We start from the raw sequence: 27,896 nt of genomic DNA on the forward strand, positions 1-27,896 counted from the left end.
ACCCTCTCACTTGATTCAATCCTGGGCCGCCCGTGGATTCAATTATTCTGCTGCTGGGGTGGCCGGAAATTTTCTTTTGGGGCTGGGAGGCTGCTTTGGTATCTGTTTGACTTTGAACAGCACCGCGACCGAGACAGAAACATAGAGACAGGAAGAAAAAAGGAGAGAGACAGAAACAGAGAGACAAAAGGAGAGAGAGACAGAGAGAGACAAAGTGAGAGATACAGGGAGGAAGAGGAAGAGGAAGGAAGTCAGTCTGGGGTCTCCTCATCCTGATGGCCTTAGGCCTTCCAACTTGTTCGAAACCGCGGCCACTCTACAAAGATTCCAGAATTATTTCCCTCATGACCTCATTTCACTCCCCCATGCTTCAACACACACACACACACACACACGTGCGCGTGCACGCACACACACACACACACACACTCTTCAGAACACAAAATTCAGGATGCCGCTAATGGCCAGAACAGCTCTGAGATGGAATGGGAGTCTATTGAAAGGTAGTGAGCTCCTCATCCGGAGAGGAATCCAAGCAGAGGCTGTGCACTAGATGTTCCTTTCAGATTCCAAATGTGCTCAAGGTGCCCATTTATTCTGCATTGAGGCCGTTCCTTTTTTTCTGAGTACTTGTTAAGTGCCAGGGCCTGGGATGGAGAGACCCGGTGGGGGTGGGACAGAGAGGGGACTGGGCAGGACAGCTCAGCGTCCTGGGGACCATGGGGAGAACTTGGGCTTCTACCCCAGGGAGGTGAGAGGCCTTGAGGGCTGTGGGCAGGAGGAAGGGACCTGACTCAGGTTTCCCCTTGGAAGCTGCCGGAGAGTATCTCGCCCCTCTTTGGGCTTCGGCTGTGTGACCTTGGCCTTGCTCCCCTCCCCTTGCTCTGGCTCGTGGGCCCCTCTCTCCACATAGGGCCAACTCTGCGGACCCACCTTGGCCCCCCACTCCGACCAGCCTCAGGGATCGTTGATGACTCCAGTGCCCTGTATCCCGGGCGATTATCTGTGCGCCAACCCTCCCGGGAGCTTTGCCGACAATAATGAAATCACCGAATCTCGTGATCGGAGACTTAACAGGGGGGAACGTCCTCAGCAGCCGGCACCTCTCCCCAGGGAGATGTTCCCAAGGCTCCCACAAGGAGAGAAGACACTTCCTTCTCATTCTGCCTCCCCTGCCGGGAGCTTGAACAAAATCAACTGCTCCCTGGAGAGGATCTGGGGGACTTTCTTATTCCTTCGGGCTGTGTCGGAGTCCCTCGAGTCCTGGTCAGGCGCCCTCCTTGCTGGGCGAAGTTCTGGGCCCCTCCCCTCCCATCTGGATCTCCATTTCTCTAAACTGGTTCCTGACGCTGCTTCCAAGCTCCCCTTGAGCCAGGGGCTGCAATGTGGGAAGCATAAAGTGGGGTCACCCTGTGAGAGGCGAAACCTTTCCTTCTGCCACGCCCCCATCCAACCCTTTGCAATTGTGGTCAGATATATATAACATGAAATTCGCCACTGGAACGTGTGCGGCACAATGGTACTGGGTACCTCCCGCTGTGGGCAATCATCGCCGCATCCGTCCGTCCAAAGAACTTTTTTTTAAATCATCCCAAACAGAAACTGTATCCATGACTCTGGCTTTGTTGCCGTAACAGTGAATCTTGGTGACGCTGAGGTTCCCTGCAGGTATGGGTGGGTCATCTTTCAAGATCTAATCATTCCCTCATTCCTTCCAGGTTTTCTAAGCTTTCAACGCTCCAGAGTTGACGCTCATGATCACTGCGCTGTGGGGCTGGGAGCGCTTGCTTTCTGGGGGGAGAATAAACATACTGAGCTACTAGGACGGCAGGACCCACCAAAGAGACCAGATGTGCTGGGGCAAGTCCACATCAGAGCTAGACCTTGAAGGAGGTCTAGGAGGTTTGGGGGGCAGGGAGATCAGGGATGGGCCTGGGGAGTGGGCAGGAGGCATCCTCTCTTTACCAAGCGTTCCTGGACAGTGACAAGCCCAAGCTCACTGGCGAGTCTGGACCGAGCCTTGACCCGAGGCTTCCTGAAGTCCATCCTGTTACTTTCCAGCAGGTGTTTCTGGCCCCTTTGCCTTAAGGGGGCCTCAGGTTTGGGAAAGTAAAAGTGAATATATCCTTAGCAAACAAGCCTCCATAGCCAAGAGCTGGAAATAGGATGGCAGGGAGGGCCACTGTTCTGAGAGCCCTCGCCAGACCCCGGTCCAGCCTGCGAGGCTTTGCGAGCATCCCCTGGTTCCCAAGCTCTCCCGGGAACGTGGCCGGAAGAGGAGGTTAATGGGATGCCTGGCGAGGTGGAACTTAACAGTTTTTAATCAGGACAAGCTGCCAGCCACCTTTCCTTTGTAGAGTGGAGACAGCAAAACTCCATGAAGCAGAACTTCTTTATTTGGGGAGAGCCGACTGACTGATTCCTCCTCGTTTCGTTCATATTTCAATGGGAGCCTATCGTCTTCGTCATTGTGGCGGACAGTACCGTAACAGATTGGATCTGTCAAGCCAGCCCCCAATCCAACAGCTGAAAGCACCGAGGGTGTTCTTTTGTTCTCAAATGAGCTGGGTGATTCTGCTTATCTCAACCAGCCTCGGTCCTGCCTCCGCACTCACCCTGGGGCTGGGTGCACAGCTCTGCAGATCTTGGCTGGGCTCTCTTGTTTGGAGTGTCAGCTGTGGCTGGCTGGGACAACTGGGTCTTGTGCCATGATCAACCTCTGCGAAGATCAAGGATGTTCTTCTGGCAGACTAGCCTGCGGTTGCTCGCACAGGGGCTGGGCTCTCCGAGAGAGTAAACAGAAGTGCACAAGGCCTCTTGAACTTGGGAGCAGACTCAGTTCCTTTTGAACCTGGAGATGACTGTGGCCTCAGCTGACACTTTGGTTGCAGCCTCTTGGGAAATCGTGGAGCAGAGGAACAGCTAAGCCGCATCCTGGCTCTCGATCTGCAGAAACTGTGAGATAGTAGATGCACGTTGTCTAATTGCTAAGTTTGGGCCCATTTGTTACGCAGCGATAGCTAGCTAATACACCTCTCCCCGAACTCCTGGATATGCAGAGCTCCTTCCCATCTGAGGTTCTCTCTGGGTTGAGGTGGCTTGGGTGGAGATCAGAGGGCAGGGAAGAGCATTTGGTGGTGTCCCAGTGGGGGCTTAGTCCTAAGGAAAGAGGGAGGGGCAGGATTCTAATGCAGGGCTCGCTGGGGATAGAAGTCCTACCTCACTCTCTTTTCCTGGCATGTTGTCTAGCCTGGTGATTGGGACCTGAACTCCTGCGTGAATGCCAACCGAATGAGTGTTACCTTGAAGCCCCACTGGGGTGTGCAAGGACCTGCCTTAGGACCAGCAGGGTCAAGGAAGCAGGATTGCACAAAACCATTCTCCAACATCACCACAGAGGTGAGAGCAGGAATGGGCTGTCCATCCCACCTTCTGGCCCTCTCTCTCTGATGTTTGCAAGGATGACCCCGCTGTGGACCGGGAAGGGTCTCAGGGGTCTTGGGCAACTGGAGGGAAATGTCAAGAGGTAGCCAGTGGGAACACATGAGACTCATAGGAAGAAAGAAGGAGCTCTTACTGTATCTAGATGCTCTTTGCTTTAGCCTGTCTTGCATCCTTCCTTTTTCTGGAATAGTGCCTTAGAGTTTTCCTAGGGGGACTTCCCTTGTCTTGCTTTCAGTTCACAAGGTTCAGGCATGGTTGGCTTCAGCCTGGACACCAGGTAGGGAAGATATGACCCAGTGTAGCAGCCACATCCCTGTCATTTTGAGCTCACCTTGCAAGCTGGCAACCAGCAACCTGCTCTCGGCAGGTATCTTCCTGGAGGCTGGAGCTCACTCAGCCCAGGGCAGGCCAGGCCCGAAGGCTAAAGAATTCATGCCTCACTCAACCTTTACAGATGGGGAGTCAGTGGGTAAATATGGCAGCTGCCTGACCTACTGTTGGGATAATTCCAAGGCATGTTCTCTGTAGTATCCTGGAGATGCCTCCCCTCCACACCACCTGCTCCGCATCACCCCTGTTTTGGCCATTTCCCTTCCAGGTCTCACTTTCCTCTCCTCCTTGATGCTTCCTGGGATCAACCAATATCCTATCCCCCAGCCGGCTCAACCTCCCAAATCCTTGTCTCTGAGTTCCTTTTGGGGGAGCCCAATAAAGACACCCAGGGCTGGCCAATCAGAGTCTGCTGAACCTCTGGCTTCGGTGAGCTCAGAGCCACCCACCATGACCCAAGTTGGCCCAATCGGCGTGAGCTCCTGAACACTTGCTGGGTTTATGGGGGAAGTTCCGTGATGTGGGGGGAAGACACTTGTTTTCCTCAGAATTTGCTGAGCTGATGGGAGCCTGGTCTTCTTAGCACCTATCTGATCACCATGAAGGAAACACTTCCCTGAGAACAGAGCTAATAGAGAGGAAAACAGATGATCTGGCATGATTTGAGTACCTGGATCGAACTGTGCCTGCAGCTGTTATTTTGCTTCACTAGCTGTCTTCTTGCTTAAGAAGAATCTGAACGGATTCATTTTTTGGCTTGTTTGTGTGTTTGCAGACCAAATGTCCCGAGTGCTGAGGCTCTGGAGCTGGGCGAGCTCTTCTCCCAGGCACCATATGAGTCTGCTGGGGCTGCCATCACAAAGTACTATAGACTGGGGAATTTCCACACCAGACATTTATTTTCTCACAATTCTGGAGGCTAGAAGTTTGAGCCAAGGCCTTGGAGGGATTTTTTTTTTTTTTCCCGAGGCTTCTTTCTTTGGTTTGTCTATGGCTGTCCTCTCTGTGTCCTCACGCGATCTTCCCTCTGCGTGCATCTCTGTCCTAATCTCTTCTCATAAGGACACCAGTCCTATTGGATCAGGGCCCACCCTCATGACCTCATTTAACTCAATTAGCTCTTTAAAGACCCTGTTTCCAAATACAGTCACATTCTGAGGTCCTGGGGGTTTGGGCTTGCACATATGAATTTGGGCACAGGGACACAGTTCAGCCCATCACGTGCACCAAGTGAGTGATCTCTTTCTGTGGAATCAAGAAAACCCCTCTCCCTGGACAGCTGTCTCAGCTGGTCCTGGGGGCTGGAAGGTTCAGGGACTGCTGGGGTGATGGGGGTGGGGTTTGGCTTCTAACACCTGGGAGACATTAGGGACGAGAGCGGCTAAGTGGGCAGCTTCAGGGCTGGAGCTGGCACCACCAGTAGGAGCCCTCCTGCCTTGGTGCCAGACTGCCTGGGTTCAAATCCCAGCCCTGGAACTTGCCCGTTCTGTGGCCCCAGAAAGTCAGTGAACCTCACTGTGCTTCTGAGCACCGATATGCTTCTCTTAATCCTCGACCCCAGGTGCCTCACTGGGTCACTGCCCAGCCCCAGGCACCCTAGACTTTTTCATGGCTCCTCATTACCTACAGCAGACCCCCGACTCTTGCCACCTGGCGTTGGAAGTCTTTGGGTGCCTTATTCCCCCTCTCATCTTGGTGCTCTAACAACCTGGTGTAACTTCCAGCCTCCACGCCTTTTGCTGAAGCCATTCCCCCTCCCCTCAGTTTCTCCAAATTCTCCCGCTATTTTAAGGCTCAGATCAAATGTTGCCTCTTCCAGGAAGCCTTCCGAGGCTACCCTGAAACCTCTTATGGCCAAATACAGGATTTATCTCCTGTAGATACCTGAAGTGCTTGTTGTAGTTCACATAATTGTACCATCAACCCTACAATGCAGATTCTTTCTTCTCAAACCCATTTTGCAGACGAGGGAACAGAGGCGGAGCAAGATGAATTCTTGGCCCGGCATAGCAGGAGGAGCTGAGATGAGGACTCGGCCCGTGAACCCCCACAATTTGTGCTCCTACCCCTACTCTCTGGCTGGCGAACCCGCTGCTGAGTGTTTCTGTGATGGATGGGATGGGTTGACCTTCCTTGCCTGGGCGGCTCTGGCATGATGCCTCCTCCAGGATGCGGGAAGCCGGGCAGAGACTGGGAAAGGGAGGGATGAAGGGCGCCGGGGCGGAGGCGGGAGGGTGGGCAGGCAGTGAGAGGGACGGGGCAAGATTGATCATCTGCAGAGCCCTGAGGCCACGTGGCCACATGGCCAGTGGCTTTGGTGAAGATATGTCGCGTTGCAGACTCAGCACTTGGCCGGCTTCCTATGACTGCTGCTGCCCCAGCCTCTGTCAGGAAAAGGGTCTAGGGGGGCCCTGGGGCTGCCAGGGTAACCCGAGCAGGGTCCTCTGCAGCCTCTCAGGCTGTGGTTTTCTTCTTGGTGGCAGGGAGGCCAGTGGCCTGTCGCCAGATGGACCTGGGTTCAAGTTCTGTCTCTGCCTCCCTCTGGGTGACCTTGGAGTCCCCTTCGACCTCCCTGCTCCATGCTCTCCTTTGTAACACACTTCTCCAGAGGGTCAGCTCAAGCGGGAATCCTGGAGGCTGGTGCTGACGTAGTAAGCGGTCGTCGAGTGATAATAGTAATATTACTATAGCCACAGTGCTAGTCAGGATGCGAATCACAGGTGCGGTCATACACCTGGGAATAAAGAGGCACAGCCTTTGTGATCACGTAGGCGTGGGTTCGAACTCCAGCTTTTGTCATTTATGAGATCACAGGCAAGTTGCTCCGTGTCTGCGGGCCTCGGTGTTCTGAACTGGGCAATGGGTACAGTGGAATTTTTCCCTTCGTGGTGGCCCAGGAAGGTGAAGGCTGTAATGCCCAGAGTGCGTTCGATTACATGGGCAGCCGCAATCAAGCAGGTGGCACGCAGGTTACTAGCCGGCTGACTTCCAGAGAGAGAGGGCATGCTGGAGCATCCTGGTGGGCTCAGTGTAGTCCCCGGGGTCCTGAGATGTGGAGGAGGGGGGTGCTGGAGAGGGAGAAGCAGAGAGATAGCGGGGTGCGGACTCCACCAGCCTTTGCTGGCTGTGAAAATGAAGGGAAGCGCCGGGAGGCAAGGAATGTGGGTGCCTCTCGAAGCTGGAGTAGGCAGGAGACGGTGCTCCCCCGGGGCATCCAAAAGGAACCAGCCCCGTGGATGCCTCGGTGTTAGCCCCCCGAGAGCTGTGTCTCTCCTCTGACCTCCAGAAGTGGAGGGTAATACATTTTCCTGCTGTTATTTTGCTAAGAGCTTCCTAAGTTGTGATCTGCGGCAACAGCCATAGAAAGCGAAAACAGGCATGGTTAGATGTGAGGGTCCGGGATGTGACGGGAGGTGAGATGTGACGGGGATGTCCTTCGACCACCACCCCCGTTTCCCTCCCCTGTGCGCACCTGCACGACTGAGCAGGCGGAAGGATGGCGCTCTGCCAAAGACTACATTTCCCAGACCCCTTTGCAGCTCCCTAGCTGGGTGTGGCCATATGGTTGAGTTCTGGTCAATGAGATTTGGGGAGGGGCTCCTGGGAGGGTTCCTTAAAAGAGAGGGTCCTCTGGAGAAACGCTTTGCCCTTCCATTCTTCTTCCTTCCTGAGGCTGGGGCGAGGGTGTGATGGTCAGGTTCGGCGATCATTTTAGACTATGAGGCGCAACATAGCAGACAGACTGAGGAAGACAGAGGGCTATGTTCTTGAATAGTTGAATATAATATACTTGAATATACCATCCCTGGATGAATAAATAAGCCACCCATTTTTCTTTATTTATTTGGTTCATTTATTTTGAGAGAGAAGGGGGGAGGGGCAGAGGGAGAGGAATAGAGAGAATCTGAAGCAGGCTCCAGGCTCGGCACCGAACCTGACGTGGGGCTCAGTCTCACAGCCTTGAGATCATGACCTGAGCTGAAACCTAGAGTTGGATGCTTAACCGACTGAGCCACTCAGGCACCCCATGCCGTCCATCTATTTAACAAGCATCTAATGAGCACCTGTTGTATGCCACTGAGAGCACGTGAACACAACAGACAAAAATCCACCCTGGGGGAACTGACACTTGGAGTGGATATGAGCAAACGCAGAGTTTGTATTAGGAGCGAGGGAGAAAAAAAGAGAAGGGGTGAAAGAGAGAGCAAGCGAGCAGAAGCATTGACCAGCTCGGTTCTTGGAAGAGGCATTTTTTGAGCAAAGACCTTAGTGATTTGTTGTATAAAATGAAAAATGTTTTTTTCACTTTGAAGCGGAGTAACTTGGATTTTCCTGTTACTTGCAGCCAAAAGCATGGCTCTGAGGGCTCCTTTCTTTGAGTTCTCTGGCCCTGTCTGCGGGTGGGGAAGGGCTATACCCATCCTGATTTACAGATCCAGCAGGCTGGAAAGGAGGAGCTGACAGGTCCTAGATCGCACAGCTCACAGAAGGGAGAGCCAGGATTGGAAGCCTGGGGGTGGGGCGGTGGCCTGAAAGTCACAAGGGGTTTGAGACTGGGAATAATGCAGTGAGCTCCGAGTTCACCCAGTAAGAAGAGGTGAGAGCAGAGGATGCTTGGAGACACAATTCCTACCTCCGCACCTGTGCCTCTGCAGTGTCCCCTGGCCGTGATGCCTTCTCCTTCCAATCCCAGCTGCAGCCACACCTCCTCCGGGAGGCCCCCCCGACCCCGGTCCCCACGGTCACCGTGGCCTCATCATGCCCCACAGCTGAAAGCTCAGAGTGTTTGGGGACAATCACAGTCCCTCCTCCCTTCTCAGCCTCCATGCCATCATGTTTATGCATCGCTCTGGAAAAAACTGATTACATTCCAGCCTGACCTTCTCCCTGTCGGCGGGGCCCATTACCTCGTCAATCACACGGCTCAGAGGGGGAAAAATTATTTTATCTTTAACGATACTTAAAACGGCTCAGCAGGCCATCACAGGGACTACTGGGTGCGGGCGGCCGCTGGGCACTGGGCTCTGGATCTCTGCGTCCCAGGAGCTTCTCATTTGCTCTCTGCCTTACAGAGAACGTTCTGATTTTACACTTAATTCCCACCGTCCGGGGCCACCCCATCTCCAAATGGGGTACAGTCCTCTCTATTGCTCTCCCTGCCGTGACTCTGTCTTTCTGTCCCTGACTCCCTCTCTTGCCATCTCTCTTTTTGTCCCTAACTCTGTCTCTTTCTGTCTTTGTCTTTCTCCATCTTTTGTTAGCGCTCCAGGAGACCCCAGGGACTCCCTCCCAAGGACGGAGGGCTCCTCCGGTGTGGGCACCCCCACACCATTTTACCCTCCCCAATCCTTTGTGATGGAGAGACCACAATCGTGCCCATTTCACAGTTCCAGAGACTAAGCACAGAGAGGCGAGGCTCTTTTTTCAAAGGCGCACAGCAATCATAAGGCTGTGCCTGGGCAATGTGAACTCATGTCCGTTTGTCATCAGACCTGGTCCCTGCAAACAACCTCGTCTGTCCCTTTCCTCTGGAAGCAGGATGGATCTTGAAGGCTTGGCAAGCCTCAGACCCCAGGGATGGGTGTGAATCTGAAGTCAGCTACCATGTGACCTTGGGCAGACATGGAACATTCTCTTGCTTCCCCTTCTTCAGCAGGAGAATGGGCCCTCCTGTGGGAGCTGTTGAGGTCCTGAATATCATGGTAGGATTGTCAGATAAAAGGCAAAATGCCCAGCTAAGTCACAAATAATTCTTACGTCTAAGTGTGTCCCAATATGGATGGGCTCTGCTTATGCTAAAAATCACTTGTTGTTCATCTGAAACTCAGATTTAACTGACCCTCTATGTTTATTGGCCAAATTTGGCAACCCTTGCTACGGGGGCGCTGAGGCAATAGAGGCTTCTGGGCACCATGGGGCCGGACTGATTTCCATCCCAGGGGCCAGGCGCGCTCAGGTGCCGTGGGTGCAAGTAGGAGGTGGGCAAACACCGAGCACTGCAGAGAGATTTCGGGCCATATGGCACTGGGGCCGCCGTGGGAGCCGGGGCTGCCTTGGTTGTTTGGAAATTCACCTCAGGTGAATGGTCTTTGCCTGTCTCAGGCGAAGCGGACCCCAAGCCCAGTGTCTCATGAGGTGACAGCAGATGCGGTCAGACCCAGGCTACCGCCTCCCAGGCCCGTCCCCGGAGGCCGGACCCCACTAGCCACCCCACTGCGGTCCATCCCCAAGGCTGGTGGCCCCTTTCTCAAGGTGTCAGCTCCTCCCGTTCTAAATTTTGCCCCAGAAATCAATTAGGGCCCTGGGCGAGTTGATTATAAATCAGCTATTTTCATAATTGTTATGTCTTTAATAAATCAGAGCTGCGCACGTCGCCGGCAAAATGGAGCTGTTCTCTCCCGGGTCATCAATTACCTGGAGGAAGACAGCGCCGCGGCCACACTCCCCGGCCTCCGCCCGGCCCCAGCCGCGGACTGCCAGCCCGGGAGCTCCTGGACCCGGGCCGCGCTGTTCCATTACAGAATTGCTTAAGCAGCGTTTTAAATAACAAAAAGGGATATCATTTAATTTTTTCGCAACGTGGAAATCAATACGCTGTCCTTCAGATGGCATGACGGATCATCTTGGGCGCTCCTCCGAGTTAATCCAATTTCCTTGGGTCTGGCTGCTACGGGGCCGACTGGGCCGGGCCTCCTGCCTGCCAGTGGAGCCCAGCCCGGATGCACGGTGTCCCCCTGTCTTCCCATCCCCGGGGCCCTGGGCGACAGCGGTTATAGACAGCAGCGGCAGCATGAGAGGCAGGGAGGTGGGCGGGGTTCTCTCGCTTGCAGAGGGCCTGTTCTGGGACATCAGTGGTTGTCACACAGAGGAATGGCTGGCATCGGTTGGGTGGGGCCGGGGGTGCTGCCCAGCCCCCACAGTGCCCACAGGACCCCCCAAAGAGTGCAGCCCCAGGGAGAGGAAGCCTGCTTTAGGGCAATTCATGGAGGGGAACTTGGGGTACGCCTCCTGTTGCCCATCTGCACTTTCTGAGCCCTGTGTCCTGGTTTTTCCAAAGCTGGGAGGGACCAGGGCTGCGGTGAGATTGGAGAGTTCCGGGTTCGAGTTCTGCGTCTTCCACGGGTGGGGCTGTTAATTCCTTCCACCATCCTGTGGCCTCTGGGTCCTCAGATCCCAGAGTCAGTGATTCAACCCAGCTACTCTAAATTGAGCATCTACTGTATACCAAGCACCCTTCTGGGTATTAGGGGTCTGGCGACTGAAATGGAAGAAATGCCTGTCCTCGTGTGGTTTCAATTCTGGGCAGGGGAGAGGGAGTCGGAGTGTAACTAAGGGAAAGAAGAAGGTGATTTCAGAACTCAGTGAAGGAGAGAGAATGGAAAATGCCTGGGGACGAGGGGACTGGACAGGGAAGCCCTGGGTGGCTCCTCAGTCTGGGTCTCCAGGGAAATGAAACCATTAGGACGGAGAGATAGCTAGAAAGAGATTTGTTGTAAGGAATTGGCTCACAAGATTATGGAAGCTGAGGGGTCCTACAGTCTGTGGTCTGCAGGCTTGAAGCCAGGAAAGCCAATGATCCTGGAAGTCGCAGTCAGAGAGCGGGAGAAGACAGATGTCCCAGCTCCACCAGTTAGGGAGGGGCGGGGACAGAGGGAGGAAAGGGGTGAGAGAGGGAGAGAAGGCGGGAGAGAGTGAAATGACTCTACCGATCCCAGTGGAAACACCATCATAGATGCACCCGGCAATAACGCTTAACCAAACATCTGGGCACCCTGGGGCCCCACCAGGTTGACCCATAAAATGAACCATCCCAGGAGGCTACCCCGAGGAGGTGACATTGGAGCAGGAGCCCCCTGGTGGCGGCTCTGGGAAGCGCAGGCTGGGGAGCCGCGGGGCAGAGGGCTGTGTGCTGTCCCAGGCGGGCGCTGATGGGGTTTCAGACCAGGATGGAGGCAGAGGAGAGAGGAGCTGCCCGATTCTGGGTGGGTCTGAAGCAGAGGGGACAGGATTTCCGAGACTGGATGTCAGATGGGCAAATGAAAGAGGACTGAAGACTTAGGGGGTACTGCGCACACACACACACACACACACACACACACACACACACACACACACAAGCGGTTTCAAGGTCAGGCTGCAGGTTTATGGCGGGGACAGGAGCTGGCCATGTGAGCGACCTCTCCTGGCTCGAGGTGGCACTGCAACCTCGCTCTAGTAGCCCCCGGTGGGTGGGGACGGAAGCCTGAGGGGAAGAAAGGCGATTTGATCTGAAGCCTCCCTAGATAAGGAGTAAATGAATTTTATTTTCTGGGCTTTGGGGAGCTTTAGGGAGAGACAGGGTTAGGGGAATCCTATGTAACAGGCACAAATCCTGGCGTCTGATGGAACCCTGCTGTTCTAGTTTATTCCTGTGAGATTTGCAACAAAGTATCCTGTAGATTGGGAGTTTGAACAACAGAAACGCATTCTCTCACAGTCCTGGAAGGTAGGAGTCTGAAATCAGGGTGTTGGCAGAGCCCTGCTCTCTCCAAAGTCTCCAGAGGCTCCTTCCCTCCTCTTCCAGCTTCTGGTGGCCCCAGGTATCCTTGGTGTGTGGTGACAGACCTCCCCTCCCGGCCCCATCCTTCCACAGCCATCTCCCTAGGCGTGTGTGTGTGTGTGTGTGTGTGTGTGTCTTCACGTGGCACTGTCCTCTCTGGGTGTGGGGCTGGGTCTGAGCTTCCCTGTTCTTGTAAGGACACCAGTCACATTGGACGTGGGCCCGCCCTAATGACCTCATCTTAACTCAATTTTATTTGCAAAAGATTCTATTTCCAAATAAGGTCATGTTCACAGGCATTGGGTGTTAGGGTTTCAGCAGATCTTTTTGGAGGGGACACAATTCAACTGTTAACACCTGGCTTTAGGACTTCCTACCTCTACAGGCAAGCTACTCTGACCTGAGTTTCCATTTCCTCATCTGTAAGACGGGGGATTGTAAGAGCACTTTGGCGCTTGAAATGACAGCACACGGGGGAAAGCATAGAGCTCGGAGCCTGGCTGAGTAAATTCCCAGCAAGTAGAGCAGAACTGCCAGTGTAGACATCTGCCTCCATTTCTGCTTGCATTCCCTAGGCTCTTTTGTAATTTGGGGAAGGAGGGCGGAGTCTGGTGAGAGCCTGGGGGCAGCAAGAATGGAGATGGAGAGCTGGATGGTCCCAGTAGGACATAGCTGGCCCACTTGAATTCGAGTACTTTGTGGTGAGTTGAATAAAGGTGCTATTTCTAGAAGGGTGGTTGAGATGAAGAGAAATGCCTACGGGGATGGTTCAGCACCCTGGCTAGCGACAGCGGCGCGTCCTTGCCACTCTTAGACTGGAGCATTCAAGGGGGCACCGTTACCGGACGCCAGGGAGAGCTGTGTGGGGAGGGCCACCAGGCAGGTCCTGAGCCTCTGGGAAGGGGACAGAGAAACCGTGCAGGGGGTGAGAGCCAGGGACTCTCCTAGGCTCCTGCACGCCATCTAACATACCTGCAAGTTTGCTTGACCATGTGCTATAGGGGACGCTGACTCACCCCTTCATCCCAGGAGAGAAGTATGACTTATCTGAGGATGCTCCTGCCTTATTTATTCATTCATCGATATGATCAAGCACCTGCTATGTGCCAGGCACTGTTGTGGGCATTTGGGAATATAGCCAAGCAATCAAATATCCCTCTTTGCAAACTGACCACCCAGTGGGAGGACCATAGATTCAAGTGCACCCAGTTCATGAATCTTCTCTCTCTCTCTCTCTCCCTCTCTCTCTCTCTCTCTCTTCATGGCTATCAATATCCTCCCTCCAGTCAGAGGGGACCCGATTTAGGATTAATGTGGCAGAGGGAATAAAGAGAGGAAATCTGGATTTTTGCTGGCCTGTTGGAATACTGGATCAAACTCTACCTGAAGTCCACCCTACTCCAGAGTTAAATGCAAACCTGGCCCTGCTCTGCCTCCAACTGAGGTTGGAGGAAATCTAGGGAACCCACAGACTCTGTGGGAAGAAGATGGCAGGCTGGTGGGCTAGATTTTTCTCTGGCACTGCCTCTGTCTTGCTGTGCAATGTTTCGCTAGCTCTGAGCCCCCAGTTTCCTCAACCAAGAAAATGGGACGAGAATCCTTATTTGGCAGGGTTGTCTTGGGAGCTGGATGAGCAAGCATGTGTGGGGTGCCTCGTAAAGAGTTCAGCACATAATAGGCACTCAATAAATGGGTGTGTTGTGGTTATGAAGGCTGTTTGCTGGATTCCAGTTCTCCTCCTGCCAGGAATGGGGGACAATTGCACTTCCCAGCTATTCTGGGTTGGATTGTGTCTTCTCAAATTCATATGTTGACGTCCTAAGCCCCAATGCCACAGAAGGCACCTTTATTTGGGAACAAGGTCATTGCAGATGTAATTAATTAAGATGAGGTCATACCGGAGTACAGTGGGCCCATAATGCACTGTAACTGATGTCCTTATAAAAAAGGGGAAATTTGGACACAGAGACATGCACACAAGGAAAACGCTATGTGATGTTTGGAGCTCTGCTCTCATGAGCCAAGAAACTACCAGAAGCAGGGAGGGAGGATCAGCTCCTTCCCTATGTCTTCAGAGAGAATGTGGCCCTTATTTTATTTTTTTGGGGGGGGAAAGTGCATGCATGAATGGGGGGGAGGGGCAGAGGGAGAGCATCTTCAAGCAGACTTCCCCCTGAGTGTGGAGCCTGACAGGGAGCTTGATCTCACAACCCATGAGATCATGACATGAGCCGAAACCAAAAGCTGGATGCTCAACCGACTGAGTCACCCAGGCACCCCACACCCAGGTGCCTCTGGCTGTTTTAAAGCCACTGAGATTTGGGGATTTGCCAGAGTGACTATGGTTGTGTAGATTACCTGAAAATGTAGTGACTTAAAATCATCATTTATTGCTGCTCAGGGTTTTGTGGGTTGGGAATTCAGGGGTCATCTAGCCGGGTCGTCATGACTTGGGATCTCTTACAAGGTCTCAGTCAAGCTGTCGGCTGGGGCGAACTCATCTGAAGGCTTGAGCGGGGCTGGAGGAGCTGCTTGGAAGAGGGCTTCCTCGCTCAGCTGTGGGAGGGATGCCTCAGTTGCTTGCCACGTGCATCCCTATAACTCTCCTTGACCTTCCCCTTGACATGGTGGCCAGCTTCCCCCTGAAGGGTTGATGCAAGAGAGCCATGAAGAAGCTGAAGTGTCCTTTATGACTCAGTGATGCTTCCACTGTGTTCCACAGACCACACGAATCAGCCTTGATTCAACACAGGGGAGACTCCAAAGGTCGCGGGTACCGGGGGGCTGACTCTATAGGGTCCCTTGTCATTGTGCCACCAGCTGGTCCCGACTGACCAAAGACACTGCAGCTCTGGCTGGCTGGTGAGCTTAGGAAGATCCCTTCTGCTTTGTGAACCCGAGTCTTCACATCTGTCAGAGAATGAGGGGCACATGGGAGAACCTGCAGGGGAAGGGGGACCTCCCCAGGAGGTGAGCCAAGTCCACGGACCCCATGACAAAAACTGGAGGTGCATTCATGAGAGAAAGTCTCCTACCCCTTCTAGCCCTATCCTGGCTGCCTGGGTTGAAGATTTGAATGCAGAAATCTTGGTCAGGAGACCCAGAGGTGTGGAAGGATGGGGGCTAAGTTTGTAGGGTCTGGAATGAGATTGGAAGTCAAAGTCAAGTCAAGGCCTTTCTCTAATTTTCCAGGCTGGGACACTGAGGCCTGGAGAAGGGACAGACCAGACTGGGCATGGGTAGCAGGCAACTTCCTGACCTCTCATTCCAGGGACCCCATGGTAATGCCGTCTTTGGACTTGACATTTGAGCCAAGGAATTAGGCAGAGGGGTGGTTAGGAAGCCCCCCCCCCCAACCCCCATGCTTCCAGGTGTGGGCAAAAACCCAGGGGGTGGAAAAACTTGGCGAGTTTAGGGAAGAGGCTGGGTTTCTATCTCAGAAGAGAGAGTGAACTTTGACTCTTGATGACCTGCTGGACTGCTGGATCAAACCGCTCTTGAAGTGCGCTCTGTCTCTAAAATAAATGCAAACCTGGTCCCGCTTTGCCTCGTGGGTTGCTGAAGCTGGGGGAACCCCCAAACTTTGTGGGAAGAGAGCTGGAAAGCTGGCAAAACAAGCTTCTCCCCTTCGCTGTTTTTTTTTTTGTCAGGTTTTGTCAGTTTTTGTCAGGTTTGTTTGGACTAAAGTCTTCAGCAGCTGGGAGCTACCGAAGGTGCTGGAGCAGAGCACTAACCCCCTTAAACCCTTCAGTGATTTCACTGTTCTTTCTCCGACTAGCTTGGAGAAGGCCTCAGGCCAGGAGCCGGCCGGCTGGGATCCCCCAATCCCCCCACATTCCCCCCAGACTGGCTGCTGGGCTGTCATCCCTGCGGGAGAGCCTGGGAACCGAGACGAGAATGACCCTTGATTGTCACAGAGGCCTCTGCTCTAATTTCCCAGAATGGGTTTTGAGCGGCTAATGCGGCCCCTGCTGGGCAGGAGATGGAGCTCCCAGCAGGGCCTCGGAGACTAGAGCTGGAGGCTCTTCCTGGGCTGGGGCCTTCGCCCTAACCTGCTTGCTGGCTCACTTGCTGCCCTGGGCCCCTGGAAACCTCCAGTCCTGGGAGCTCTGAGGGGGCAAGGGGTGGGGGCCAGGGCCCCTGCTCTTTTGGACCTGGCTCTGCAGTGGGACTTAGGTTCAGGTTTAAGATTTAGACGCGCCGGGCCTGGGAGGGGTCCAGCGTCTCGCAGGGAGGGATGTGGAGACTGTCGCCCCCGGTGCGGGAGCATCAGAACCTGAATCAGGGCTCAGCTGGAGTGGGGCCTCAGCCTGGTTCAAAGCCGATACCAGGCCAGAGTTTGTTGAATGAATAAAGGAATTTCCTGATGGCCTCGAGCGGAGGCCAGACCTTGTGACAGTCACCATGGTTCTCTGCACACTCAGCCCCTGGCAGGACGGATGTGGTCATGCCCTTCTCCTTCCGGGTGTCCAGAAACTAGGTGGGGGCACTGAGGATACGTGGCTTCTCTCCCAGTGCCCACCCCAGCCCTGGCCGGTGGGAGACAGGAGGGGTTGAGGGGGAGGGAAGGCATCAGCAGCTTCCGGCAAGGACACTCTAGGTGTGGGGCAGGAGGCACGTGGGACAGTGTGTGGGCTCAGCCAGGCTGTCCTGTGCGGGACGGGGTAGCCAGGCTGTGGTCTAGGGTCGGGCAGAGGCTTAGTCAAGAAGGGGACGCTGGGGTCTGGCCAGGGCCATGCGGGAGGTGAGGTTCACCTTGTCTTCCCAGAAACCTCAAAGGTCCACTTTCAAGGTTCGTTCCATACGAGGTTGTGGACGTGACAGTCACACAGATCCAGGAGGGACAGATGTTTATAGAGAGCCACCAGGACATCCATCTCCCTTGGGGGGAAAAGCCCATGTCCTCCCCGGAGCTCACAGGCCCTTACGCCCTGCTCTCCTTACCTCCCTGTCTGTCCCGTCTCCTTCCCTCCTCGCTGACTCTGCTTCAGCCACATGGGCCTCCTCTGTCTTCTTCCAACATACGTGCTGTTGCCCCAGGACCTTTGCATATGCTGTGCCCACTGCCCAGACATTCATGTACCTGGCTCCATCTCTGCGTTCGACTGTCTTAGCTCAAATATCACCTCCTTCAGGTGATTCCCCTGATTCCCCTGACTTAACTAGCATTCCCGTATTTCTCGACATCATCATTCCGTTTATTTTGGCTCTCAACTTAGTGATGGTCTGACATTGCTTGTCTGTTTATTTCCTTATGCGTCCTTTCTCTGTCTCTCCCACTGGACCGTACGAAGGCCAGCAGTGAGACTCCCTCAGCCACCACCCAGCCCACAGTGCCGAGAATAGTACCACGTGGACAGTCGGTGCTCAATTCATACTGTCAGTGGAAGATCGTGGGAACTGGATGCCGGACAGGCGGTGACCCGAAGGGCTCCACAGAGGGCCCGGAGCGCTGCTTTGTGCTGGGCGTCTCATGGTAAGAAAGCCAGATGCGCTGTTCCTGCAGCAGATGGGCCCGGGGTGCTGGCTGGGTGCCGGGACTCAGCAGGATGGAGCCATTGGGGTCCCACCGTTACAGGCTCCCCTGGAGAAGGCGGTGATGGCTGATCGTGCTCCTTGCTGTAATGGGGGAGGCACAGGCACGGTGGGCACCCAGGGGGGCTTCCTGGCAGAGGTGTCTTCCAGGCAGAGACCTGGAGGGAGAATAGTGTGTAAGCGGGGTGAGACTTTGGGGGAACTTTGTTCTAGGCGGAACAGCACTCCACTGAGGCCAGGTTCAGACTAGCCCAGCCCCCTACCTGCAAGCCCAGCTGCCCCCCGGGCTTCTCCCCTGCACATCCCCAGCCCCCCAACCCCTGTGCCTCCATCCTCAGGACCCAATCTGGCCTCCATGTCTCCCCCACGACCTGCCCCTCTGCTTGGGTTCCCATCTCCAAGGTGGCCCCACGTGCCCCGTCCCGGAGTCAGAGACCTGGATGCTGGCCACGCCTGTTTGTCCCTAGGTTCTGCCTGCCCTCTTTCCAAAGCCTGTCTCCCATCGGTCTCCCCCATGGCTCTGCCTCAACTGGGGTCCCACTTTTGCCTCCTCCCTGGTTCCCCCAGCATCCCTCATACACCCTCCGATTGCCCAAGGGAGTGATAGTCTCCCCTCCGGCCCTTTGCTGCACCTCCTAAAATCCCCTCTCTTGGCTCTTCCCAACACATCCTTTAGGTCTTTGCTCAGAGCCACCTCCTCCAGGAAGCCTTCTGTGATGCCTTCCCTCACTGGGTCCGGCCCCCTTGCCCTGGGCACCTACCTCCCCCATGACCCCCGTCTCCCTGTTTTTCAGCCTGTGCATGTCCTTACACAAGGGCAAGCGTTGAAAAAAAAAAAAATCTGTTTCGGTCTCTTCCTTATCCTTTTGTGCTTTGCAGGGGCTCAGGCACACAACAGGCGCTCAATAAATACACACTGAAGGAAGAAATACCCATGGGAGCGATAGCACGGGGTCAAATCCCTGCCTTCCTCGTCTCCCTGGCCCCTCGCAGGGCTTAGTTCCATGGGACCAGGGTGTGTGTGTCCCGACAGGACACTGGGCAGCCCTGGAGGGAGGATTTCGAGCGACCAGAGCCCGCGGACGGAACAGAAGAGCAGAGAAGCTCAGGGAGAGCAAAGCTCAGGGACTTGGGAACACTTTTCTCCGACTTGAACCCAGAACCAGGGCCCCACACCAGCAAGCTTTTATTCCGCACTCTTTCCTACACAGAAGAAACGACATCCTAACGCAAACCGCCTCCTTCCTTTGCCTCGGGGGATTGAACAATTCTGTGCGTGTTATTAAATGGTTTGCAACGACCGGGGCGCCTCCCGCGAACAGAGTCGTGATTAATTCAGCCGCCCTCCCTCGTGGAGGCTTCTGTGCCCCTCCCCTGCACCCCTCCCGCACCCTCCCCTTGTGAGCGGTCCTGGGGTGGGGTGGCTCTGTCGAGCTCAGGCTGTGGCGGTACATTCCCTGACAACACGAGATTCCCCGCAGAGGAACCGGGGACCATGTATGTCCTTGAGAATAAAAGCCAGGGGGCGGGGGGAGGAGGGGGTGCGGGATCTTTAGGGGCGAGTTTTGCCTGGAAGTGAATGAGCCTTTGGCATCTGCCCTCTTAGGGCTCAAAGCCGGAGCTCGTCATGAATTCATTCGTTTCAGCCTCACACAGGTTGTGATATTGGCACCGCCGTTATCCCCATTTTACGGAAGGGGAAATGAGGCCCAGAGAGGGGAGGTGACTTGCCCAAGGTCACACAGCACGTGGGTGGCACAACTGGGGTTCAAAGGGGGGGGCAAGCTGATCGTGAAACATCAGCCGGCATCTACCGCTGGAAGGTCCTTCATGCCGGGAACCCTCCTGAGGCTCCCCGTGACCAATCTCTCCTGTCTCCTATTTGGGCCTCAAAGACACTAGGCAATGACCTGCCTCAGGGTCTTTGCACTTACAATCCCCACTTCCTGGGACGCCTTTCCCCCATTTCTCTATACGGCTGTTTGATCATAGGTTCCCCCTCCTGTGTGTGTTCTGGTCACTGTTGAATATTTGGTGTTAAATGGTTGAGCAAAGATCCTTCCTCCTTGAAATATGCTTGGAGTAGGCTTCATGTACTGTAACGCACTCCAGAGCGAAAGGGGTTTACGGGGAAGGGTGGTGGGTGCCGGGAACCACCCCGCCCCCGGTCCTGGAGTCACATTGTCTGCTCCCATTCCCACACTGCCCCCACGTGTCCTGTGACCTTGGCCCAGCCCTGGTCCCCACCGAGCAGCCTCTGTTTTCCCGTCTGAGGAATGGGAATGGACACGGCCGCTCCTCCTCCTGGGCGTGGAGAGCCCCAAAGACAGGCACCGCCCCCGCAGCACGCAGCCTCCCATTCCGCAATGCAGCGAATGTGGGTTTTGGGTCTGGAATCTTACCATCTTCACCTCCCCGGTCTGCTGTGGTCTCCGTTCTGTGTCCCAAACACCCGTTCCCTCCGCCAGGTGCAGCCGTGCTGGAGGGAACTTCGTCCTCCATCTCCACTTGGCTTTTTCTCGTTCACCCCCCGAAGACCTAGAAGACCACGCACACATCTCCTCCGTGGTCCCTGATGACCCGGGTTACCACGGATGTGTCTGAGAGCGCCTCTGTGTCCCCAGTAGGGCCTTGGTCACCCTGGGGCAGGAGCTGGCTGGGCGTAGGTCCATCTGTGAGTCCTGGGAAGGCTGGGCCCTTCTGCTTGGTCACTGTCCGCATTGTCCAGCCCCCAGCCTGGCACACAGTAGGATCTCAGTCAATCTTCTGGCCTGAGTAACTGAATTAATCAACACACACTAGATGCATTATTATTACAGAAAAGGTCCAGAGGGGGAGGGGAGGCTCCGGAAGCCATCTGGGAAGGAGCCTTGGGATGATGTCGGAATGGTGGCTTTTGTCCTCTGTGTGGACGCCCCGACCAGGCTCCGTGGTCTCTGGTAAGGAGCCCTGAACTTAGAGCTTCCCTCTGGATGGCTGCGTGACTTTGGGCAAGTACCTCCCGCTGTCTGGTCACTCCCTCCAAGGTGGGAGCAGAAAGGGTTGATTGTTGGCAAGGCACAGAGACAGCAGTTAGATTCCTCAAGGTCACACAGCAATTCACAGAAAAAAAGAGGACACCGGCCCCCAGGTGGTCTCTGCTTCTCGAACTTCGGCTCCAACTTCGGGCTGACACCCACCCCCCCGCCTTCCTTCCTTCTCCAGACCTGGGGGGCACTGATGGCCAAGTCCCTGGCATGGGTTAATGAACGCCCGGCAGCCAGATCTTCGGGAAGACAGGCCCGATGAATTTGTTTTTGTGAATATCTCAATGCAGCTTCAGGGCCAAGAGCGCCCGCCCCGATGCGGCGCCCGGAACCCCCCGCCCCCCTGCCTGCGCGGCACCCCTCGCCCGCCTTTGTCCGTATCTCAAAGTGCCAGGCGAAAATCCACTTCCACGAACCCTCTGTCCAAAGCTCGGAGAATTTCTTTTATTTTACCTTCCATATTTATTTATTCTCGCCACCCCCTCCTCTCCTCCCACAGCTCCGAGAGGAAGCGATTAATGCAGACAAGGCCAAGAAAAGACAGACAAAGGCGCCCGCATTCTGGGCTGGCCGAGAGCAGAATAGGGGATTTTCAGGCAAGAATGTGGCAGCCGAGGTGGACCGTGGAATCCGTGGATTGAAAGGAGGCCCGTGTGAGCCTAGGGTTCTGCTAGCTTCGGGCACAAAAGCAGAGACTGGGGCCTCCTGGCAAAGCCGCCAACACCTGCTTCCTTTTCAGAAGCCACAATAGGGAAGTTAAGCTTCAGCCCCGGCCTCCTGGAAGCCAGAGCCTTCTAGCCCATGGGGCTCAGCTGTCCCGGGGGTTGTAGGGACACGAGGGGCACAACAAAAGGGTCGCTGGGCTGAGTGGGAGGCTGGAAGTCCGAACAAGCTGGTAGCCGGAGCGTCACCCGGCTTGGGTTGGTCGCAGTCCCAGCTCCGCTGTCATTCCGCATTTCCTTCCGCACCTGCTCTGTACGGGGCGCGGGGACTCGGGGCCCCAGCCAGGAATAAGACAGAGGCCCCATTCCCTGTCCTTGCGTTGGCTGACCTTCTCATGGACGGCGTGACTTTGAGCACATGACTTGGCAGTTCTGGGCTTTGGTTTTCTGCATCTGGAAAACGGGCTGGTGTGGGTGCCCACCTCACAGGAAGTTCAAATAGAAAAGCCCCCAGAAAAGCCTGCTGCAGAGTGAGTGTCTCCAGACATCAGGGTCCCAGCGCTCCACCCCAACCCTGCTGACATCTCTCCTGGGGGGCGAGGCGCGTCGCCCTGGGGTTACAGAGCAGCATCTCTGGCCTCCCGCCCCCTTGATGCCAGGAGCACCCTCACCCCAGCTGGGACAACTACAAAAGTCTCCAGATATGGGCCTCCCCACCCTGGGGGTGGGGGGCAGAATCAACCCCCTCCCTGTGAGAACCACTGCTTTACATTGTTATTAATTCTTAGAAGAGACTTGGCCAGGCCACCCTGTGCTTGTGGTTTAAACACTTGTAGACGCTGTCCGCGGTCCTTCCGGTTTATACCCCAAATGGCAGAATTGTCAAGTTGTAACCATGACCCCAGCTACAAGGGGTGCCCTGCCCAGCAGCCCACACTGCGGTTCCTACCCCACCTCTGCAGAATCCAGCCGCCTCCTCCCCGCTCCCAGCCCCCAGCCTCCTAGAGAAGGGAGCCCACACCCCTGGTCCTCGCGCGGGGGGATCCAGGGGCTGGCTCCCGTGCAGAGGGGCTCCGTGTCACAGTCTGGGGAAGGGAGAGGCCGAAGTGGTAGGAGTTGAGAGCTCTAGGCTCAAGGCAGAGAGGCAAGCTGTTTGAGATCCCCAGGGTCCCTGGCTCCTCCCACTCCCACACACTCCTTCATTCATTCTTTTATTTTTTTTTTTACCTCTTCATTGCCGCGATCTGTTCTAGGCACTGGGGACACCAGCAGTGACCAGGACAGACCCAGCCCTGTCCTCCCAGTGCTCCTGATCCGGGCAGGGCAGAGGGACACGTGCCTGGGCAGCGGCGACATGAGTCCTGAGAGCGATAACGCGGGACACACAGGCAGCCCAGAGGAGGCCCCGGAGGCTGGAGGTCAGGAGGGTGCTTCTGAGCTGGAAGAGGAAGAGAGGGTGGAAGAGGAGAGGGGGTGCATTGGGTGACGACGGCCGTGGGCAGCCTGATCAGATCTTAGGAGCCCGTTGGAGAACTTGGATGGGAGGCTCGGGGCTGGAGGCAGGAGGCCAGGGAGGAGGCAGAGGCTGGGACCCAGGGGATGCTGGTGGGGTAGTGGGGACCCGTGGGGGCCAGGCAAGCCTCGGGGTGTCCCTCAGATGGGAGCATGTTGGGGGCGACCTTGAGGTCTGATGGCCCGATAGGGGTCCCTCCAGGTCTGGGGGCCGCGTCGGTGACAGCGGTAAGCAGCCATCGGGGTCCATGCAAATGGGTCCCGAGCAGGCCGACAGCCCAAGTGATGGGCCTTTATTAGCTCGAGAGCCGCGTGGGTTTAAAATAGCATCGTGAAGGCAACAAAAGCAATTTGCCTTCTGAATTTTCATTCTGAACGGGTGATCTGCTTTTAATCAAGCAAGGCGTCCCAAAATGCTCTTAATTACCCAGAGTCAAGGGCTCGGCAGTAATTTCGATGTCGACTTTCAGGCAGGCGTGATTTGGTTTTCACAAGACAGGTTCTGGGGAAGCATGGCTGGCGAAGGGTGTTGGGGCGAACTTAGCACCAGCAGGCTGGAGGCCGGCCTCAGGCATGATGGTGGGGCCTTGGACAAGTCACTCTCCCTTTAGAAGCCTCAGTTTCCCCTCAGAAAATGCAGAGACCGATGGGGTCTGCAAGGGGATGATAACACGAGACTGTGCTTGAAACTTCTTGACATCGGGCCAGACCCTTCATTCATTCATTCAACCAGTGTTTATTGAGCACCTACTGTATGCCGGGCCCTGTTTTTGGCCCTGCAAACTCCGCAGGAACCACGACAAGCAACGCCACCCCCAACCCCCAGGTCTAGCAGAAAAGACAGTCACGAGACAATGAACACAGCGTGTGTCACTGAATGGAAGACAAGCAATTTTCCTGTTCTAGCGTCTCTGTAATCAGAATGAGTCGTCTTTGCCTGGGCCCTGATTTAACGGGGCGGGGCTGTTTTCCTCCCTAGCGGGATATAAAATAAAGGCAGGTTTTCTGTTTGCTTGCATCCCAGAGTCCATGGAATATTGTGATAAGCGAGTATGTGGGTGTGTTCTGGAGGTGCGCAAAGCTATGGACAAGATGATGTTTTCAAGACTCAGTTGCAAGTCCAGAAACCCTGCAGCCACCAGGCACCGGCAGAGCGGGGCGTGGGGACACCCGAGTCCCTGGGCAACTCATCAGTATCATGTGGTGACAACGCCCCGAGAAGAGACCCGGACAGCGAGAGTTCAGAGGTGCGCACAACAGGAGGGCCTGTGGACGCATGGCCTTCCACTGTGGTCCCAAGTTGGCTTGGTGGAGAGGAGAAGCCACCTGGCTGCCGATGCCTGGGGCTTCAAAGCCTGCCGAACCCCGGATTCTGGGAAGAGGCGGGCTCTTGAGTCAGACACGTCCAGAGGTCGACTGCAGCACCACTGCTTCCTGACCAGGTGACCTTGAGCAAGTGACCACCCCTCCTGAGGCTAGGGTTCTGGTCCATAAAATGGAGACAACATAACTCGTACCCCCTCGCATGGGTATGGGAGTGAGATGAATTCACTCAGGGGCACCTGGCTGGCTCCGTTGGAGGAGAATGTGTGTGACTAGTGATCTCGGGGTCGTGAGTTCAAGTCCACATTCCATGCGGAGATTTCTTTTTCTTTATTTTTTAAGATTGTATTCCCTAGAGAGGGAACAGAAGTGGGGGAGTGGGAGAAGGAGAAGCAGGCTTCCCATGGACCAGGGAGTCTGATGTGGGGCTCGATCCCAGGACCCTGTGATCATGACCTGAGCCGAAGGCAGAGGCTTTAACGCACTGAGCCACCCAGGCACCCCCCCCCCATATGGAGATTTCTTAAATCAATAAATAAACTTGGGGGGGGGGAAGGGACATGTTAAGCCATAGGAAAGGCTTGAAAAATGTCACCTCTTGGGGTGGGAAGTCTGCTTTTTGATGGGAAATCTGTACCACCTCTTTCTGCCTGAGCTATCACAAATGTCTATCCTCACTATATACGGAAAGTCTTGGTTTCGCTGCAGTAACAACCAGTCCCCACATCTCGGAGGCTTGTAACATCCAAGGCTTATTTCTCACTCACGTCGTAGAGTTCCTGTCCTGTGTTTTTTTTTTTTTTTTTTTTTTTTTATCAGGCTGGGGACCTGTTCCATGTCATCTGACTCCAGGACCCTGACTGACAGAGCAGCCACTGGAAAATTGTTAGGCTTTGTGTTAGTCTTTGTGGAAGAGAGCTCTGGAGGGTCTCCCACTAGTAAAAAAGGTTCTGAAGTGACACAGGTCACCTTCCATCCTGGATGCCAGAACGAGGCATACCGCCCTGCCCAATTCACCGGGTCACAGAAGCCAGGAGTGCAATCCCATCCGGGGCTCATGCAACAGCCACCTAGCGCTGTGTGACAAAGACCCACCAATCATGCAACAGCCAGCTAGCGCTGCGTGACAAAGACCCACCAAGTCTCTTTGGCATTCCACAACAAACATCAGTTTTGTTGTGGAATCTCACATCCTCAGGCAGCTGGCCTCAGGTCTAATCCGTGGACTGTGTCCAGATCTGGTCCATGTGTTTCTGATCTTCCTTGGATTGGTGACTCCTCAAGACATATTTGTCTCATGGCTAAAGGAACACAAGAGGGCCTGCAGAAACAAGCAGTCCTTCTTAGAGCTCAGGTTCTGAACTGTCACACTGTCACTTTGGCTCCTGTTGCCTTGGCCAAATCATGTCACATGGCTGGGCCTGACCTCTGTAGGGCAGGGAAGTATATTCTTCCCTGTGGAGCTTGGAAAGAGGTTGAATGAAATTCGTTGGATAATAAGGTAATCTTCCACACCCCAGAAGGTGACGAGCAAAAACTATTTGGTGAGAGCATTATTGGTTACCACGCAGACGTCACAGCAATAAAAACCCAGGTTGTAAGTGAAAATTCCCGGAGTATGTGTTTCAGGTATGGCTGGATCCAGGAGCTTGTTTCTCTCTGTCCCCCTGCTCTGCTTTCTCTGCATTGTTCTGTTCTCAGGCTCCATGTAGATGCCTCATGAGATGTCTGCAGCAGGGCTACCTTCACTGTAGCCCCAGTTTGTGCAGAGCAAGAACAGCCTGCTTTGCAACATTCCCTTTTCAGGTGTCAGATCTCTCGAATGCCATGCGACAAAGAAACAGCAAACTTCATTACTTGACTGACAGGTAAAAATGAGCAAATTATAGCCTTCTTTTCCCACCTCTCCCCTTGCACTGCCAGTCCTAGCAAGCAGTTCGTCTTGTGCAGATGAACGGGTTCCCCTCTCCCAGTGTTTATTCATTCAGCACCCCCTTCCCTATGGGGGGGTCAGATTATACAATCCAACATCAAGGCTCCCATGGGCCCGTGTCTGAGTTTTTTGGGTGGATTCCTGACCCCGCAGCCCCTTTTCAGATCTGCCCACAAATACATTTGCTTGACCCCAAGTCAGCCAGGCCCAGCATGTGAGCCCCTTTACTGAGGTCAGAAAAACAGGACAGCAGGCGGCAAGGAGTTTGCTTAATTGATTTGCTCTTAATTGGCTGTCTTCCCAGATGGCCCAGAGGAAGCTTATCTTGGGCACTCGCTGACCACCCGCTTCCTCCCCAGGTTGCGGGGACTAAGAGCTGGAACCAGACACTCCCTAAGTGCCGAGGGGAGGGCCAGGGAGGGTGACCAGGTGTGGTGGGGAGACTCGGGTTCAAATCCATGCTTCGCCACTTATCCACTGAGACCTCAGCTGAACCACCCAAGCCTGCACGCCTTGGTTTCCCTGTCTGTATAAACCAGAGAAAGCAATAGCGTCTAACTTATAGAGCTGTTATGAAGAGTTAATTCATGAACAGCAGGGCCCATCAAACTTCTGTAAAGGACCAGGAAGTCAAAATTTTAGGCTTTGCAGGCCTGAGTCCACTCTGCTCTTGTGCAAAAGCAGTCATAAATGATATGGTAAACAAATGGGCATGGCTGTGTACCAGTGAAACTTGATTCATGGGCCCAGAAATGTGAATTTCATATCATTTTTGTGCATCCCAAAATATTATTCTTTGATTTTTTTTTCCCCGCCAGCCATTTAAAAATGTAAAACACAGGTGCAGGGCTGTATTTGACCTTGGGCCGACGCTGGTGTAGATATAGCATTGACAGTCGTGCTTAGCACACAGAAAGTGCTCAACAGGTATCACTACCGATATTATTGTTGCTGCTGCTGTGGTTAATCCTGAGGTCATGGAGGCAGTGTCAGAGTCAGGGTGTGAGAGCAGAGAAGAACCTCAGGGATCTATTTCACAAGCCAGGCTGCTCCTCTTCTCAGCCATGTGACCCAGAGAAAGTGACTCCACTTCCCTGAGCCTCAGTCTCCCCATCTGTATAATGGGTATGGCGTTACCTCCCTCAGAGGCAAAGTGATGACTCAGGCCTTTGCCCCTTTGCACGACGACACAACTCTGCCAGGCATGTACATCTCTCTCCTTAATGTTTCCGGGACTTCAGTCCCTGCTGGTTTCTCCACCCAGACCCCGCTACCTCATCTCACTGTTGCCTCCATCCTACCTTTAGGGGTCAGTGGAGGGGCTTCCTCCTCTAGGGAACCCTTCCTGACCCTCCCCGGGGTGAATCACACCTTCTCCCCAGGAGATTCTGTGCACCCATCACAGTAGGTGTCACAGCAGGTGTCACACCAGGTCTGTGTCTTCTCTGGCCAGAGAAGGCTGGGAAAATAGGGAATAACAAAAATGTGTTGGGATTTAATGTCTTTCTCCCAGTGCCCAATCACTCTTACCTTCAGCTCCTCCCGCCTTCTCTTTTTCTTCCTTCCTTCCATCCCTGAAACCCCTCAGGGCC

The 27,896-nt window shown here is 54.6% G+C and overlaps 1 long non-coding RNA gene across 1 annotated transcript; it reads left to right on the top strand.

Moving 5' to 3' along the window:
- The first annotated feature begins 1,553 nt into the window (after positions 1 to 1,553).
- On the top strand, positions 1,554 to 24,755 carry LOC106003670. The gene is made up of 5 exons (XR_006608387.1): positions 1,554 to 2,957; positions 3,250 to 3,399; positions 17,608 to 17,789; positions 22,790 to 22,954; positions 24,073 to 24,755. It is a non-coding gene; the product is annotated as an uncharacterized LOC106003670 (long non-coding RNA).
- The last annotated feature ends 3,141 nt before the right edge of the window (positions 24,756 to 27,896 follow it).

This window comes from Mustela putorius, unplaced genomic scaffold (genome assembly GCF_011764305.1).
Source record: "Mustela putorius furo isolate JIRA1106 unplaced genomic scaffold, ASM1176430v1.1 tig00000095_pilon_pilon_pilon, whole genome shotgun sequence".
NCBI classification, from domain to species: domain Eukaryota; kingdom Metazoa; phylum Chordata; class Mammalia; order Carnivora; family Mustelidae; genus Mustela; species Mustela putorius.